Source organism: Candoia aspera, chromosome 7, assembly GCF_035149785.1.
Source record: "Candoia aspera isolate rCanAsp1 chromosome 7, rCanAsp1.hap2, whole genome shotgun sequence".
NCBI classification, from domain to species: domain Eukaryota; kingdom Metazoa; phylum Chordata; class Lepidosauria; order Squamata; family Boidae; genus Candoia; species Candoia aspera.
This window is the reverse complement of record NC_086159.1, coordinates 14,590,009-14,606,376: the sequence shown is the minus strand read 5'-3', so window position 1 is coordinate 14,606,376 and position 16,368 is coordinate 14,590,009. Positions and strand designations below refer to the sequence as shown.

Genomic DNA, 16,368 nt, shown 5'->3' with positions numbered 1-16,368 from the left:
AACATGTTGTCTTTTCTAATCAATAAGGAAGTTTAATGAAGAAGGCAAATAATTTGCTTTAGCCAGAGTGAATGCATCAGATAAAATCCAAATGTACTAGGGAAAAAAGTATATAAGCATATGGTCAAGGTAAGAGACTATGGTAAATATTAAACTGTAAACAGAAAATCTGATTTATCATGACTGAAGTATTCATAATTAAGATATGCCAACACTTGCTTTCATAAGCAGTTGCTTGGTTTCCTCGGTGGTCAATGTTTGAGAGCTTTTGCTGCATTCATAACTTACGGATGGATGATCTTAACAGGATATTCTTAATTGGCACAGGATTCACTGCTTAAAAAGCAGAAGGGAGAATCTGCTTGGACAAACCCCAAAAAGACATAATACATGAATTACTCATAAATGGAAAGTTAATACAAAGAGAGAAAGAGAAAAGTATGCTTTGGAAGTGCCGTGACCAGCTCTAAAAAGCAGCTTTCAATTAGTTAGGTCCACAACAACATTTTTTCCTGAATTATAAATTATTCTTATGCACTACTTGTCAAGGGGAACATACGAAAGAAATGATTACCGGCTGAATTTCACACTTTACATTATGATGTGCAATATCCTTTTAGATTAATTTTTTCACAATGGCTACAAGGCTTGAAGCAAATAAAGAGACAAAAACTTCTAAAAGTTTGCTTTCAGCAACAGGGTATAACACTTCAGAAAATACAGTGTTTAGAACTCAATACTTATTAAGAGGTTGTTTGCCCAATTGAAAAACCAGCTCTTTAATGGCTTAAATTCTATGCAAATTTCCCTTCAAAATCCTCCGAGATTAAAAATATAATATTAAGGGTGTTAGCCTTACCTAGCTGTGCTCTCTGATAAGCTGCGCTTATCATGAGAGCACAGCTAGGTAAGGCTAAACACTCTTAATATTATATTAAAAACATCCAGCAGAAATGCTAACTGGACAATTATATGTACAAGAAAGAGCAAGTTATATCCCATTAAGGTAAAATAGCAGATATAGCTGAATGTGCAAAAGGCATATAGACCTGACTCACACTTCATGCTAAGGCACTGTTTCCTTCAGCATGTCTTACTTAATAAACTCCAACTGATTGGCTTTGCTCGTTATGTGAAGCCATAAATCACAGTCTGTCAAGCTCTGAGGCTTGGTTCACAGTCTTCTTCAACCTGATGCCCTGCAAATATTTTGGGACTAGAGATACTAGCCTTGCAAATAACAGCTGTGCTAGCTGATGCTGATGTGAATTCTCATCCAAGAATTAAGAACACCAAATAATAATGTAGTGAACAAGTTTGGTGTAGTGGTTAAGGTGCCAGGCTGAAACCAGGAGACTTAGAGTTCTAGACCTGTCTTAGGCACGAAGCCAGCTGGCTGACCTTGGGCCAGTTACTCTCTCTCAGCCCTACAAAGAAGGCAATGGCAAACCACTTCCAAAAATCTTGCCAAGAAAAATGAAGAGACTAGTTCTGGTAGTCACCAGGAATCAACACTGACTTGAAAATAATAATAATAATAATAATAATAATAATAATAATAATAATAATAATAATAATATCTGAAATTTGATACAATTTTGTTTTACACCTGCAAGAGAAAGAAAGGATCCATGTTAAGGGTTAAAGTACCTCAACATCAAGGGGTAGGAAGAGTTTAAGCAGTCAGGAACAGCAACTCAGCTTCCTAACTTTCAGGAGCACAACAGGCCATTGGAGGTTGGTGTGACATTACCAGGAGATGTGGCTGAAATCTTACCCGAGTTTGGGGAGAGAGTTTAAGGGCAGGGATGGGAGCACAAAGCCTTCCTCAGGCAAACTAGTCTCACACCCATCCTCTAAAACTACTCCAAGCCTTCAAAAACAGGCTGAAATCGTCTTCTGGTGGGGACATGACAGACTGAACAGCTGTGCCCATGGGCTCAGCGGGCAGAACTGACAATGCAGCAGTTTTTTGGGGCTCAGGCAGGCTTTTCCTGAAGCCCAGGAGTGTTTTTCTGGAAAAAGGAAAACACCTGGAATCACCCCATCTGTCCTCTGGACAGCTGTTTGCAGCCAGAAGATAGCAAACAGCATTAGCACTCGACTGGTGAGAGCAACTGGAAGGCTGGGATATCACCATTTTCCAAGCCGTGCTGTAGCCTTCAAGGGACACAAAGACCGGTCACCCCATTTCTAAATCACCCAATTATATTTCTTTTAAGTATGCGTACCCTAAAAGAGGCTTTTTACAGCAAAGAGAAGTGGGCTGTCTTGGTGCTTATTGTTATTTCTGGGATCAATTTTAAAAAAAAATTCTTTTAAAATTTTGGACTTTGTTTTCCCTCCAAATATTATGGAGGATTGAGAGTAAATAATTGTCTCCCTGTTGTTATTTTTGTACTAAATTTGAAGATATTAGCATTTTCCTATGTGTCAAACTGGCTGTTTTGAACTTTCAGTTTTCTGCTTCTACTTTCCCTGGGGAACCATATGCATATCTCACTTTCACTTGTGTAAACACATTTTGGAATTCTTTTATATCTTCAACTTTTGCTGGTTAAGCTCCTAGGGGGTGCCATAATCTAATGCTTGAGCCATGGAGGATTTTAAACAGACTTTCCCTGACTTTCACCAAGGTTTTAAAGAGATTCTTTTTGATTCCTACCAAGTTTTTCTGCAAGGCATTCAGGACATTGTGGAAAATATGAGGTCTAACATGTGTCATCTGGTTGGGGATATCATGGATGAAACTGAGGAATTTAACAGTGACAGAAATGTCTAAGAATGTGATCGGGACTTCTCTTGAAATGCTGGATAAAGATCGGATAGTCAAGTTGAAGAAATTAAAGGGAGAGATCAAGTTGCAAGCTATAAGTGAAATTGATCTTCTGATGGAACGCCATGGAAAAGAAGGGGTTATTATGTATGGGAGGTCTCCTGAAGAGAAGTCGGAGTTTTTGAGGGAGGCAGTTGGGCTGTTTGATTTTTTTAGAAAAAAGAAGAAGAAAAAAGCTGTGTGCGCATTGTGGGGATATGTAAATGCTCTGGTTTATTTTGAAGTGGGACAAGGGTTTAAGAATATTTATCTGGATTGCTTTTAGGGTTTGGCTGATTTCATTTAACTTTAATGATTTGGATTAAGATTCTTAAGGTATAATTAAAAATAATAAATGTCTGGTTTTGGGTTTAATGGGATTATTAAAATTGCTGTATTATCAAGTATAATGGCAGACAATTTATATGTTTTTTAGTTTGATCTTTATTATAGTAGACAGGAATGTAAAGAATAGTATTAGGAAGGAAATAATTAAATAAATGTTATCATTGGGGGGGGAGTTGATTAGGAGGTATATAAGGGGTTTAATAATATAAGGGGAGGGAGCAACTGTATTTAGTGATTTTTACAATGTGCCAATGGAGGGATTTATAGAAATAATGTGATTTTGGTTTAATATAGAGTAAGGGATTGATTATAGAAAATTGTTGTATATCCTTGCTGTTAAAAGTCAGAAGTCACCTCTTTTTGTAATTTTGAAAAAGTTTTCTCTTGTGTTTCCACACTTTTTTCTTCGTGGTTTTTTTGTTTTTCTGTACCTTTTATCTTTGCCTGAAACTTAATAAAATTCTTTAAAAAAGAAAAATAGGCTGAAACCATACCAAGAAATCTAGCCACTTTGTCACCAAATTTTGGCAGTGTGCTGGGGACAGTGGGGGGTGGGGAATGACAATAGGGTGTGATGACCATGTGTGTCCCCTGGTCTACAGTGCATTCCCAAAGGCATTATTCTTAAAATCAGGAGAGAATGCCTACACATCAGATGTTTTGGTAGCAGGTACTTGACTAGTAAGTAAGTAAGTATCTTTATTATGGGTCACTGACCCAGACAACACAAAAACACAATAAAACACACATAATAAAAAGGCCTATGAGCATGCTTAGTCTACTTCGCTATTTTCGCATCCGCATACGAGCTGGAGACGAGTGAAAAACCGCTTTTAATTGTCCACTGGGTTCATTTCAGCACAAAGTCCTCCCTTTTGGGTTAGCAGGGGCGCCCGGGGTCTTCATGCAATTGATTAATGAAGTATTACATGATCATTTGTTTAAAGCGGTCCTGGTTTATTTGGACAATATGCTCATTTACACTGAATCTGAGGAGGAAGACCAACGCCTTCTCAAACAGGTGTTAAGTAAGCTTAGAGATGCCAAGCTTTATGCCAAGCTTTCCAAATGTGAGTTTCACAAAACCCAACTTGATTATCTAGGCTATAGGGTATCTGACAAGGGCATCGAGGCTACAATTAAAGGCTTAGCAATGGCAAGAGTTATTTTAGGCTCTTTATCCACCAAAACACATGATACACAACACTCTTCTGTCCATCCAGGAAATGGGGCTAAAAAAAGGGTGATTTTCCAAAATTTACCCTCCAACACCGCTGACAGGAAGCTGTCGAACAGCAATAGTGTGAAAGCCCTATAAAATGTATTATTTCTAAGTTCTTCAAGATAACTGGTGTGCAAGTGATGGCTCTGTTTAGACCAGGATACTCTTACAATGGTGACTTGTACCCTGATCATCACACAGGTGGTCTATCACCACACACATTCCATGGGGCTACCTTTGAAGACGGTTTGGAAGATGCAGCTGGCACGGAATGTGGTGGCCAAGTGCCTGGAGAAACCCACTATGCATGAAATACCCATGTCCTGATATTATGCTTGAATTGTAAACTGTCCAGAGTCACTTGGTGAGATGGGCGGTGAAGAAATGTGAGAAATAAATAAACAAACAAGCAACAGTCACCTTCATGCCCAAAGCAGGACTAGAACTCATGGTCTCCAGAATTCTAGCCCAGTGCCTTAACCACTGCACCAAACTGATTCTCCGTATGGTTATTAGGTGACCGTTGTTTATTTCATGTTGTTTCATTTATTTATTTTTCTTCTGTTTTGCTTTGTCATACACTGCCCAAAGTCCCAGAGCAGTGTTTCTCAACCTTGGCAACTTTCAGATGTGCGGATTTCAAATCCCAGAATTCTTCAACCAGCCATGCTGGCTGGGGAATTCTGGGAGTTGAAGTCCACACATCTGAAAGTTGCCAAGGTTGAGAAACACTGCCATAGAGATTGAGTACTGTACACAAAACCTGCAAATAAATGAGTAAGATGTAACCTTTTCCCAGGTTCTTTCTGCCTCTCTCCCAGTTGGGGCTGGGGGCACCAGGCTTCCTCCCCCCCCCGATCGTTTCCAGAGGTGCAGGACTCAAATTCCTGGCTATCATGAAATTCAGCAAGTGTCTTTCCCAACACACCTGGGAAATGCTGGGGTGGAGATGCCCTTAAGATTACTCACTTCACATTTGCAGTGATGGTCCAGCAATAGGAATTAACACACCTGCCCCTGAAAACAATGGGACTTAGACCTTAGTTAGCAGGTCCCATTCTTGGAAAAAGGTTTTATTTCATGTTTGTAATAAAATGTAATACCCTTCCAACTTGTTTTTTGATGCCTAAGGGGTGGGTTTTCACTGGTGTGGACATCAAAAAAGCATTAAATATTTTAATTTTTAAAATATTTTAATTAAATTGAATATTCAACTAAAATTTTAATTTTAATTATATATGCTGTAGGCATTGCAGTTATGAACATAATGTGTTGGCTAGACTCATCCACACTAAGTTGATCTGAGGGCATAGCTGTCTTTGCTCTCTTTTAGTCTTCCATTAAATTATCACCTCAGGGGCAAATTTTGGCACACATATTAATTCTTGAAGCTTCTGTGTCTTGTTCTGTTGGTGCCTGGTTCTACTGACAGTCAACGCCTTATAGCTCTCTGCTCTGCTAGTCAGCAGAACTTCGAGCCATCTGTCACTATTATTCAATTCAAGTGCTTGTTTTCCTCAGAGCTCCTCCTACAATGAAAAGTCCGTATGACTTCCAACATCCCTGGCTTTAAGAGACAGATAGAACCCTTCATCAAACTAAAGAAGAGTGGTATATTCTCAGTAGTGAGAATATGACTTAAGCCTAGAGTTTTAACAATTCTTCATGTTTTACTTTTTGACAATGCAAGGATTCCCTTAGCAAAGAGCCCAACCTTACAGTGTAAAGCAGTGTTTCTCAACCTCAGCAACTTTAAGATGTGTGGACTTCAACTCCCAGAATTCCCTAGCCAGTCATCTCACACATCTTAAAGTTGCTGAGACTGAGAAACACTGGTGTAAAGGAAGAGATGCTATCAAAATGGAACAGGAGGAGGAAGTGCCAGTGTGGCATGTTCCTGGTGGCAGTGGCATTAAATGGGTTGTAGCAGGAAGAGTAAATCCTTGCTTAGTTACTGTTGGTCAGGAAGAGCAAAATGTGGAAGGAGGAGGGCAATAGGGAGAGTAGCAATACTGGGGTGGTCTGTGCAGTGTGGCTTTGGCATGGCAGGTGATGCTGCTCACAAGCTTCTGCAGTGTTACAATCAAGCAAGGTGTGGGAAGAGGCAACAGGTGGTGGGTGGCAGCAGGGACGTCAATCAAGTAGATCTTGAGCAGTAGTGGCAGTGGAGAGAAGTGGTGGTGGTACAAGGGGTGGAAGGTGGGAACAGGAAAGCCTGTGTGGGTCGCTTGGCATGCAAAAGCTGGGCAGAAGAAACAACAGGGACAGACTTCAGATCCAACAGGTTTGTCCACTGTTTCCAGAAGCAGTTTAAGTGAAAAATTAGCCCACTGCAGCCAAAATCCATTACATCAAGGTCCACTGAATTGAGGTTTTACTATATAATGAATGTTTTAATTCCACTAAGTTGTAATACCTGAATCTGTTGAACAGAGGGGTCTAAGGAGCCAAGGTTTAGTAGGCATTTACTGATCTTAAGTTGGCTGCACAGTGTTCAAGTGAGGGAGATTTTTAAATGCCTCACAACTATCTTTCATGTAATTCAATATCATATTGTTATGAGTACGGATACATATGTCTGATAAATTTATGTCAGTGATTATCCCTCTAAGTAGCCATGGCAGAAAAAGAAACACAGGTCTTGAATTTGCAGGGCTAAAGTACAGCACTGTATTTGTAATTAATTCTTCTGCCAAGAATTTTATTCCACATTCACACTGTGCAGAACGTGTAAGTTTACTGCTGAACACACCACTGATTTTGACCTCTTTAAGACAACTGTGAACTCCTACTTTGTTCCAAATTTAGCTTTTGAAAAGAAGTGTCTCTGTTACGTAAGACGAACATCACTGACCTTACTTTCTGAACTCTTAAGGGAAAGATTTCTTAAGAGTAGGTGTTAATATTTTGCAATTCCTCACAGGAGTGTAAAAATAGGTGAAGAAATTGGGCAAGCAATAGCAAGACACTGTCCTGATTTTCAGGTTTAAAGCCAACACAACCAATCAGGGTTCTCCATTTTATTGTCGAGGTCCACTTGGAAACTGGAAAATAGTTCTAGCTAAAGATTCAACATTTTCAGTTTTTTTGCTTTTGCTTTTGTTTTGTTTTTATTTTAAAAATCTTTAATTATAAGAATTGTGATGGCTGGTACTTGGCCTTGAGCCTATATCAGATTCTCACTTGCTTTGTTAAATTAGGCAATGATTCAGAAGCCTTAACATGTTCAGGACTTGTCAATAAATTTGATTTCAAACAGTAGTGAGCTGAAGCATATTACCTAAGATGTAATTTGGTATATCTGAATATTAAACAAGTGCTGGTCTTCTTCAACAATAGTTAGGCAAGCACCACTACAGCTGTTGATTTCAGCAACTTTTCACTGTGCCTTCAAACAAAACATTGTGTAGAAGCCACAAGGTTTCCCAGGAGATAAGCACGATCCTTAACATAAAGATGGTAGTTTAATGCAGGAGGGGCTTCCTTGAGGGTGGCTCAGAGTTTTCAGCAGGGATTGGCTAAGATGCCTTCCTATCACAAAATAACTTTGGCTGAAGGAAAGCAGGATTAATCTAAGAGAGCCAATGACAGGGAAGTGAAGGGTATTTTGAAAAAGAGGGTTTGGAATGGGAGGAAAAATGAGACTAAAATTTAGACTACTCAAGAGGAAAGTGTTGCATAGAAACAAGTGAGGAAAAGCCTTTTTGTGGCAACATGAGATCTGTTTTCCCTCACCTTCCACCTCACTGAAGACTCTCTTTTTCACCTGGTCAAAAGCTGTATTCCAACCAGTTTTAATCTGCTAGATGGTTGTGTATCAAACTTTCACTTTTAGGTAATTTTTTAATTGGCTTCCAAAACTGTTGAACAGCCAACAGTTTTGGAAACAATGCTGTTAATTACATTAGCTAAGACTTAGTCATTATGCAAAATAATTGCTATGCTGCACTAAGAGGTACATCATGCTTAAATTTACAGCTGCATGCCAGAAGCTCTGTTCACATCACAGAAGTCTGCAGAGCTCAAGGGGGCACAACTGGCGGTACCTGCATGGCAACACAATCAGAAAAATACCACAATTTACAGACTTGTGCCAGATGTCTTGATGTAGGTACATAATTGCAGCACTTGCACAACCAAATCCGCATCCATGTGTTGTCATTTGGTGTTTGCAGTGAATACACTAGTTCTTCAAATATTCACAAATTAATACCTAACATTAACAAAGGCAGGACCTGCACAGTTCTAGGAAAACAGACTAAGACATTTACTATAATACAGTGAATATGCATGGTTACATAAAATTACATAGTTACTCATATCTTTACCTTTCAATAATCCTACACCTAGATTTTACAATAGAAAGCCTGAAATTCTCTCTCAAAATCAGTATCAACAGACACTGCTGTTAAAATCTGCTTGAAACTCACTATAATGAAGTTTAACGTTGGTTTTAGACAGCTTCAAGAATGCCAGGGAGGGAAACTTGGCCTCTTCCCAGCATACAAGTGAGTTAACCTGCCACGTTTCCAAAGTTCTTGGGATATATTTGGAGCCACAAGCGGAGGCATAAAAACCTTACAGGTATAACGCAGGGAAATGATTTCTCTTATAATCTATTAATAACAACCTCCCAAGCTTTCAGCTAGGCGCATCTCACCTGGAGTGAAAATCAGAAAGACACTAGTCTGCTAGACCTAACAGCTGTTCTTTTACAAAGGGTAGCGTGTGGCAAAACTTTCAGCAAACAGTAAAACTCCTTCTGGGTTATATCACTTGGCAGCAAAGGTGGGGGTTTGGACCATGAATCCTCCTAGTATTTGGGAAAGTAGCCTGTCAGGGAGAAAGCCCTCCCCTCCTTGGCACAGTACTGTACAATACCATTCCCAGATATGGAAGGGTATCAGCCTCCAAGTGGCAAGTCTAGCAGATAAACTCTATGATCAAAAGGCTAACAGCTGAAATAGGATGAGGGAATCTTGGGTCCATATGCTTCTCAGCTGAAAAACTGAATACCAGTGGAGAAACAACTAGATCTCAACACTCTTACAAGGTTGTTGGAAGAACAGAATGATGCCTTATCTGCACTGAACCAAGGATGGCCTGCAAAAGTAATTGACAAATAAACCCAATTTTCCATTATTTCCTTCTATAGTTAATAGTGTAGATGGTCTTCCACCAGTTCAGAAAGGACCGGTAAGAGCTCTCCAATAAAGCAGAAATAGGAACATACAGGGTCTGTGTTACTGCTTTACTCAAAGAAAAAAATTATTAAGACAAGAGACCACCGTTGTGTAATCTTTCAGTGAGCACCCCATCATTTTCAAGCACGCTTACTACATACACTGGTGCTGACTGATGTATTAAAGTTGACATGCCAGCAGTAAACAAGCCAGGGAAATGCAGCATCAGCATACTAGTGTTACATACTAAGGGGGCATAAAATGCTAAGAATTCAAAAGAAAATCTGAAATACAGCTGCTTGAACTGTTGCATGCTCAAAATGGGGCGTTTTCAAAATTCAAGACATTTTGCAAATCCCCATTATGCATGCATGAGTCAAAACATGAAAAATGCATTACAAACATCATCTCACCCTGAAGGCACATCCACAGTTCTTCCACCACTCATTGTATCCCGGCAATGACCCTGCAAGATAGCTTCTGCTGGAAATAACGATTGCACAAAGTCTGTGATTTCAGAGCTGATCTGAACCACAGTCAAAGCCTATTAAAGAATACATGGAAGCTTACAGAGTAAGTCTTCTCCCTGGAATAACTCTTTTGTAAAATGGGTTTTACAAGGAGGTAGTAGCAAAAGAGAAACATGCTGCTAAGATGGAGCATCAGTGTTTGGAGGAGGCTTTCTGTATGTTAATACTGAAAGAAAAATCCCTTCAAATTATCTGTTTGGGTTTCAGATAGTCCTCCCTCAGCAACCACAATAGGTAACTCCATCACTAAACACTGAAATCGCTAAGCAGAAAATCACATGACCACAACAGCGTGACAACATCACTTCCCATTTGGTCATTAAATGAAACATCACATGAATGCAATTTGCAATTTTACTGCTGGCTTCTCCATTGCTTGTCAGAAGCCAGCTGTGAAGCACAAGAATGGTGACCACGGGATGTTGCGACAGTCGTAAATAGTGCCCAAATGGTGATCACATGACTGCAGGATGCTGTGATGGTTGTAAATGCAAGGATTGGTCGCAAAGCTGATTTTTTTTACACTGTCATAACTTTGAACAGTCACTAAATGAGGCAGTCGGTGAGGACTACCCATACAATTCTGCAGCCATAGCCTAATGGTCAGGATGAGATTATATGTACCTGGGAAATAGATGATGGCCTTTTCTCCTGTCTAGGATCCAATATGTAGGTTGAACTTTACTCCCAGGAGATAACCACTCACTGAACTGAAATATACTTATTTAATCAACTGGGTATTGACACATCTAATGAAAAGTAGGTCCAACATCCAACACACATAATACTGTCCTAAATCCTAGCAGAAAAATTTAGAATGAACTACTGAAAAATATCTCAATTCTGAACGTTCCCCATAATTCCTCTCTCTATATCATCAGTTCTGAACATGATGATACTTGAAAATCCAACAGGCATTCTCCATGACTGACATCAGTACTGGGCATCATTCTTCTGAATGTAACAGGAATGACTCAAGGTGGTTTCCTGCAGAAGAGAAATGGCAATAACTGATCCTCTCCTTCAGTCCAAGGTTAATGTACAACCAACACTTGACTCAATGAAAGGGCAGTCAGGAGTTGTGCCTCCCAAAGGATTATCTCCTCCAGATATATCAAGGTAACATACAGCAAAACCAGGCTTTCCATTTGCAAGTTTATGTGGAAGGAGACCTTTACACTTCTCCTGGGGAAAGAAGCTTTACATATAATATAAGGAGTGCCTGGAGTAATACAGTGGAACGTAATACATAAAATAATCCCAGGAGGAAGGAAGAGCAACAAGTAGTATCTAATAAAATATGCTTCTGATAAGAGAGGTGTAACTGTTTACCAGTTCATTATTTATCAATGTCTCATTACATATTTAAGCAAGATAGCTCATCAATAAGCCCTGCTTAAACAAATCCATTTGAAATCATTAGGAAAAGGTTGCAGAGCTTTCTAATTCCAAAATCCTTTCAAGTCCTCAACCTGACTCTACCCCTCGAAGTCCACTCACAAGTAAAACTGTACTATCTTCCCTTACGACTCCACCATTAAAATGTGGGCTGTTCTCCATTCCTTTCTTTTGGCTCTCCTTCAGCCACAACTAACCCACATGGGATTTAGCATGTTCACAAGTCCAGCCTAGCTTCAACTTTCAGGTAATTGCTCTTCTTTATAGTCCTTGGTAGCAGATCATGTTTTTTACCCAGCAAAATAGGCATATGGGGAGCAACGGGACACAGCAGAAGGTGGATCTGGATTTACTGGTTGATGCACACTATTCAGCAGATTGTCAAAGACTCCTGGCAGCCAGAAACAGCAACCATATATGTGCAAGAACTGTGAACAGTTTCTGACTTTGAGAACTGAAACAAGGTTCTTCACACACATGCATTTTGCAACAGGATATTATTGATGGGTCTCAGAGTACTGGGGAAAAGGATGCAGAATTTGCAAACTTGAACTCCATCCATTCTTATCCTAAGGGGCTAATATATTCCCTAACCAGGAATGATACTGAATTGCAAAGTAATAGACATCTTTTTCAGACAGAGTTCAAGCAGTGTTTTTGAGCAGAATGACCCTATTCCTCCACAAATCATCAATTATCCCCCAGACATATACAGTAAGGACAAAATTGCTTCCAGACATGGCCCATGCCTTTCTCCTGCCAGCCTACACACCGGCTGGACTTGAACTTTCAGATCAGAAATGTAACCGCCAGGCCAGCTTAAGCTTCTGCACTTTAGAAATCCAGCGCTGCCCACTGCATCTCAAAGCCCTCCTCCAGCCCGCACGAAAGCAGCAAGAGCAGGCGAAGGGGCACGGGGTGGGGGCTTCAAAAAGGTCTGCCATCGAGGGCTACAGCCTTCCTCGCCCTAGCTGGCTCCAAAGACGTCCGACTACAAACTCGCCCTGTCTCCCCCGGCGGGCTACCTGTGCATCATAGCAACTGTGCTCTAAACCAGCTTGGAAGCCGCCGAGTTAACGAAGCCTGGACTACGCTGATAAGAATAATTTTAAAAGGGCGGTACGGTCCTGGCTTAACTAACACCGAACATGCAAACCCCGCTCCCTCCTTAGGGGTTGGGAATGAACCGGGCGCTTCAGCCCTTTCTCCGGCGCTCTCTCCGGCAGCCCCCGAGGTCCGAAGGGAAAGGCTCCGCTTCAGGGAGCACCGAGGGGGGGCGCTGCTCTCCTGTTATCTAAGGGACGGGGGGAGCGAAGAGGGCTTCCTGTTCCCAGAAAATCAACCCTCCCACAATCTCCGTTGATTCACTTGCAAGGCGACCGTCCGGGTCTGGGGCCAGCGGCACCCAGACTTCCCTGCAGAGGACACCCTCCTCCCCCCCCCCAAGATCACCTTTCCCGGGCAATGCAAGGACAGGCCGGCTTACACGAATCCCCAATTCCCGTGGCGGGGGCAGAGCGGCCGATGCCAACTCACCGCCAGCCGAAGCTGGCTTCTAATCGCCGGGGCTGGAAGCCAGCCATCAGGGACACAGCGCCCGCCCCACTCCCGCCCTGCTTTCCCTCCCTCCGGCCGGGGATCTGCAGCCTCCCGTACTTGCCCTCCGCTCATGACCGGTGCCCGGCGCGGGGAAAGTTGAGTCCCGGGCAAGCCTGCTCGCAGGGCGGCGGGTCGCTCCGGCTGCTGGTTTCCCTCCGCGGAGCGCGCGCGCGTCCCGGGAACTCGGCGTTCCTCGCTCCGCTTGGCGTAACGAGCGCTCCAGGCTGTCCTCGCCCGGCGGGAGATGGAGGGAGGCGGTGCAACCTCCACAGCAGCCGCCCCGCGCCGCCGGGCGATCGCACACACCTTGGCCGCGGTTATCCGCTGCTGGACACGCGGGAGGGAGAAGGGGCCAGCCTGCTCTTTGCTCCTTAAAGGGACAGGCGGCCCTCGTCGCCGGGGCGGAGCGGGAACACGCTGCGCCAAGGAGCAGGGAGAGGCGGCAGCCTATTGGTTGCTTCCGCTGGCGCCCCTCTCTCGGTGGCGAAGTTGGTACGCTTCGAATTTTGATACAAGCGCAAGAGCAGCGGTTGGCTACGGCTCGATCCGGGGTGGGGGGATGCGAAGCGGAGCGGCCAATGGAGGCGCGCAAAGCATGGCTCAAAGGACTGCAGCAGGGCCGAGGCGCAATACCCTTAAAGGAGCAACGACCGTAACGGGGACGGGTGGTTCAGGTGTCTGGAAACGTCCCAGGGACCGTAGGGAAAGGGATCGCGCGCGGGGACACGGAAGAAAGCAACATATGTCCTGCCGGCCACGTCACAGGCTACGTGAGAAGAGAGCAGCGGCGACCTCCCTCTCTACCCTTGTTTGCAAAACAGCAGCATCCCCAAAAGAAAAAAAAGAGGGAGATTCCAAGAGGCGCCTAGAATCGGGAAGACCGTGCTGGGAGCGACATCGCTCAGGAGAGCCGTTGGGTGTTTTGCATCGCGCCCAGCTCCGTCGGCTGTATTTTCCCGCCAGCTCGAGCTTACGAAGGATTTCCTAATACTGCATAAGCGGCGCGCTGGAAAGCCCAGCCCTGCGCTTTAGCCGCAGGTCGTCAAAACATCCCGAATTTCAGCATTCGAAAACACAAACCACTCAGACTGTCGTTGGGGCGCCTTAAAATGCACGCTGCAATCTTACGCCTCTGGCATCCAGAAAGAAGCTGCTTGGGGGTCACTTCTGCTCAGATAAATAGAGGGGAAGATTTGCGGCGTTGTTCCGGCAAAAACTTCAGAGAATTACGCTCCATTCCCTCAAACTCCTGACGCACAATCCCTTCTCTAAACAATACGTTTGGGACTGTGGTCGTTGAGAATCCGCAACAAAGTTGCTTTGGCTGTGACAAACTGACCCGAAGCGTAAAAAGACACAGCCGAGTCTACATTAATAGATTAATTTCTTTCGCAGTCCTCTCCATGCACGCGCGAAAAAAAAAAAAAGTAGACGGAGGTTACTCTCAAGGAAGTACGGGACACATCAGCGTTACTGCCTCAAAAAGCCGTTTCTATGGAAGCCTTGGCTGCCGGAGAAAGAAACAAACTTAGACCGTTTGTTCTCGAAAGAAACCTGGGAATTGTAGTTTTGCGTTGTTAAGCAAACCAGATGGGGAATTCCAATTCAAATGCGCGTTAAATGCACTTTCCCAGCGCTAGACAGACAGATAATCCGGTAAAAGTCATATAAACACTTGGGCTTGTATTCCAAGGTCACGACTAAAGGTTACACCTTATCCGTACGGTCCATGGAAAACGAAGTCATAGGAATACTTTCTGCGAAGGATGGCATCTTCTAGCTTGGTGATATGCCAGCAAAACAGAAAAATCTCAACTGTCAATATGCTGAATGAAAAAATTAGCTTTCCTGAGCGGGTGGCCAAATGATATTAAAAAGCATGGAACAGTCCCTAATAGCTGGGGATCTCCCTCAAGTAATTGGAATTTAACACCCAATTTAGGAAGATAATGCTATCCAGTTATGTTAAGCCAGCAAAGAAATAGCTCAGATGTCCAAGCTGCTAAACCAGAAAGGAAGTTTTCCTAAGTAAAATGCGATGCCCTTGGAATCTAATGTACAGTGATTTCACTATTTTTTTAAAATCCTGTGCTTCTACTATGCTTCTATTTTTGTAATTAAAACATGAGCACATAATTCTCCAGTGCTCTTTATTTTGTTCACTGCCCAGAGTCACTTGATGAGATGGGTGGCCATACAAATCAAACAAACAAACCAACTTTTCAGGGTGGGGGGCTGGAAGGCTTTAAAGGACAAAATGAATGCTAAGGTTCACAGAACCCTAGACTCTTGAAAAACCTGAAATGGGTCCTAGTTCTCATTTTTGGAGTATGGCACTCCTGATGCAGTCATTAAGCAGACAGTAGTGGTACATTCCTGTCTGTCATGCAAAAAAATTAAAATCAATTAATCAAGGAAAACAGGCATTTGGAGAAAAGGCTTAAGAAGAATGTCTGAAAGTACACCACCACCCCCCTTTGGAATGAAACATAATGATCAGTGTCCTCTTTTTTCTCCTCGTCTTTTATAGCTAATATCTATAATTGCAGCATCAAAGTCAGTGGGAAAACATGCCGTATTACTTACAATATTGCTTGTAGGGCGGCTTAATATGTGAATTATATGGATTGCGAAAGAGTTCCCACAGCATTACCAGATGCTGCAGTTGGCTGAAGCAGTAAGCATATTCTCCATAACAGTCACAGCAAGCTATTCTATATATTCTGGCCATTACAAGCAGCAGAAGATTCCACTGGGTTACCTTTGACCACAGTTGTGATACCTAGATCAATTCTGCAATATGGTTCTAAATTAGTTTAAGTCCCATTACTCCGTTTTGGATAATTTCTGACCAGACTGCTGCATAGTTGTGTAATTAATCCCAGGATTATGGGCGTTAACACCCACATTCTTGACCACTTGCTGTGAAATGTCAGATGTAAAAGACATGCTGGAGGAGAAGATGTGGATTGTGTATTGGAAGAGGGAGGAAAAAAGACCAAGTAAATGACTTTTTCACAGCCAGGAAAACACACATTAGCCTTACTGACCGAGGATGAAGGCTCCCTTGTACTGCTACTGTAATCGAGCTAGGACTTTCTTCCTCCACCTCAATTTCTCATCACCATAAAATGCTAATAGACCAAAGCAATTTCCTCTAGAGCAGGGTTTCTCAACCGGGGTTCCGTGGCACTCTAGGGTTCTGCAAGAAGTCACTAGGGGTTCCCTGGGAGATCACGATTTATTTTAAGAAAAATATTTCAAATTTGGCAA

At 42.6% G+C, this 16,368-nt stretch overlaps 1 protein-coding gene across 1 annotated transcript in view; it reads right to left on the bottom strand.

The window, feature by feature from the left end:
* MICAL3 (microtubule associated monooxygenase, calponin and LIM domain containing 3) overlaps nt 1-13,254 on the bottom strand; it is a 190,083-nt gene extending 176,829 nt beyond the window's left edge. The window contains exon 1 of the mRNA XM_063308572.1: nt 13,153-13,254. The gene's annotated coding sequence lies outside the window, so the exon portion shown is untranslated. The remainder of the gene's footprint in view (nt 1-13,152) is intronic.
* Between the last annotated feature and the right edge of the window lie 3,114 nt (nt 13,255-16,368).